This window comes from Brassica napus, unplaced genomic scaffold (assembly GCF_020379485.1).
Source record: "Brassica napus cultivar Da-Ae unplaced genomic scaffold, Da-Ae ScsIHWf_1239;HRSCAF=1769, whole genome shotgun sequence".
In the NCBI taxonomy this organism is placed as follows: domain Eukaryota; kingdom Viridiplantae; phylum Streptophyta; class Magnoliopsida; order Brassicales; family Brassicaceae; genus Brassica; species Brassica napus.
Window position 1 is genome coordinate 107310 of NW_026014660.1, and position 2780 is coordinate 110089.

The 2780-nt window shown below is 43.8% G+C and overlaps 1 long non-coding RNA gene across 1 annotated transcript; it reads left to right on the plus strand.

Annotated features, from left to right (window-relative positions):
- The first annotated feature begins 588 nt into the window (after positions 1–588).
- On the plus strand, positions 589–2325 carry LOC125596606. Its single transcript, XR_007331157.1, has 2 exons — positions 589–755; positions 2086–2325. It is a non-coding gene; the product is annotated as an uncharacterized LOC125596606 (long non-coding RNA).
- Positions 2326–2780: the final 455 nt, after the last annotated feature.

The following is a 2780-nucleotide window of genomic DNA, read 5'->3' on the forward strand; positions in this document are numbered from 1 at the left end:
CTATAAATGGCAAAGAAGACATGGACTGGAGAAATGGGTTTCTACCTCAAAACCTCGACATCTAAGGTTCATTTAGGACCCAAATGAAGTAATGGAGCAGGCTGGAGCAATCATTTGAAGCCTGGAGTAAGTGGAGCAGTCCATTAACCAAAAGTGGTAAAAAAGCCCTTCATGAAGAAAAATTATTTGGAGTGGAATCACGTCAGGCACGAAGGAGAACATGCATTGGTCAATTCAGCACCTCATGGAGTCTACAGGAATAATGGGGAACAAACCTAAGGAGTAGGTTTACCATGTGTTTTGCAAATAGCTCATTTAAGCCTTAAAAATGGGTTATGTCGCAAAGTAACTTGCCGATCAAGTTTTGTGCTGAGATTCGGTACACTTGAACGTCAAGGTAAAGTAAGTCACCTTCCAGAAGCTCAGAAGAAAAAGAGTAGATTAAGAGTATTTAACCCACATGCATGAATTTCAGGTTTAAATTGGTGACAAGTGTGTGAACATGTGTCAAGTGCTCCCATCCCTCCCTTTGGCTATAAATAGAACCCTTAGGATGTGTTTTTGAAGTTTAAAAACCCCTGAGCTTTCTCTCTCACTCGATCTTATGGTTTGTTCTAGAGAGAGAAAATGGCTTAAAACCGATAAATTTTTTGAGTGTGTGAGGTGAGTGTGGAAGGCTTTTGCGTGGCTTGATCCTTGCTCTAGGATCAGTTGTGGAGTGCTAGGAGTGGTGGTAAGACCTTAGTTGACCGTTTGTAGGTTCCCTTTCCCTCTTAGCCTTTAGCCTCTCTTTGATCGGTTTTAGTGTTAACCTTAGGTCTTTTGCTTTTGGAGCTGTTGTGCGGTTTGTGAAGTCTTAGGTGGGTTTCCCTGGTTGTGTTGTGTGTTCTAACCGTGTGTGTGTGCAGGTGGAGGAGCAAGAAACGTTTCAGTTCTTGTGATTTAACCACATTTGTGGCTATGATTGTTTGTGTGTGTGTGTGTGGGAGATTGGTAGTCCCCATACTTGAGTGTTTACTTTCTTGCATGCATTAGTTGTATTTGTGCATTGCATGTCTTGTGGTGGTGAACATATTCATCTAGGGGTGATGATATGTTAGACATGCATTGTGTTGTTAGGTCGTTAGTTGCATGCATGCATTCGTTTGATTAGTTGTAGGTTATGAGTTGTTGTGAAGCATGAAGATTTGAGTGTAACTCTCTCATGTAGTTCATATGCTCATGCATTGTCGTGTAGTTTGGGGTTGCAAAGAGATTTGAGTGAGACTCTCTCTTTTGCCGGGTAGTTGTAGTGTGTCGCTCGCTTTAGTTGTTTTAGGTTGAGTCTAGGCTTAGGGTTGTATTGAGGTTTGTGGCTTTGCCCCCTCATGCTAGTGTGTTTCTGTTTTGTCTAGGCTAGGGCGAGTGTGAGATGTGTTGTGCATTTAGTCTAGTTGTGCGTGGAGGTTAGAGGTGGAGCTCCCTCACGCTTGATTATTGTTTTGATGTGTTGTGTTGCATCTAGACTAAAGTGCATGGCTGTCTTGGAGTTAGATTGGGAGATACCCAATTCTCCAGTGGTGGAGTGACCTTCTCTCCATGGCTTGTCACGTGAAGTGGGTCGCGCCCATGGACAAGCGCTGCATGACGATGCGGCCCGAGTTAGATTGGGAGATGCCCAATTCTCGGAGATGATGTTTTCCGATCATGTGACTTATGTGTTTGTGGTCGGGAGTGTTCAGTTGGGAGATTTAGGGCTCTGTGTTGTGAGGGATCCCGGGATGTGTTGCGTGTGGCGCCATCCTTTGAGTGTTTTGCTTTGTAGTGTTTGAGTCTAGGATTGAGTCTAGATCGAGTCTTAGTTTTGTAGTTAAGTCTCGGTGGGAGACTTGGGTGTAGAGTAGTTGCATTGCATTCATGTTTAAGTTTTTGCATTGCATTCATGTTTAAATTTTCGCATTGCATATTTAATTTCTGTTGTTCTTATTGCATTGCTTGGTTGTGTTGCTCTTGTTGTTTGAGCATGGGCTGAAGGGGGTAGTTGTTGTTTTGTTTTGGGAACTCACTGAGTGATTTCGATTACTCATTCCCTCTTCTACTATGCAGGTAACCTTAGGGGATTGGGCGTTTGCGGGGTGTGGAGGACGAGGCCAGTCGTAGATTTCCGTTGTTGTTTGCAAGGCGCAAGATGTTGATGTTTTCACTCGTTTTGTTTTTCATGGGTACCCGTTGACTCGTTTGTTTTATTTTCTGCTGCGTTTATCTTTAAGGACTTTAGTCGAGTTCCCGACTTTGTAAAATAAATAAAATTATGTTTGTTTTAATAAAATCCCCGTGGAACGCTGATATTTGAGTTTAGTCCGAACTTAACACAACTCTTGACCGAGGTACGGGTTGGCAAGCCTTAGGCCGAGGTTGAGAGGGACGGTACAGTGGTCGGACTGGTCGAGACTTTGAATTTGTTTTGAAGTCTTAACTGGTACGACTGCGGTACTGTCAACCCTTGTAACGCTTCCGGGACGTTCCGGGTTGGTCCAGCCTAGGACGGCCCGGGGGTGTTACAGTCGGGGGCATTCGTATTTCATAGTCAAAGGTGAAATTCTTGGATTTATGAAAGATGAACAACTGCGAAAGCATTTGCCAAGGATGTTTTCATTAATCAAGAACGAAAGTTGGGGGCTCGAAGACGATCAGATACCGTTCTAGTCTTAACCATAAACGATGCCGACCAGGGATCAGCGGATGTTGCTTTTTAGGACTCCGCTGGCACCTTATGAGAAATAAAAGTTTTTGGGTTCCGG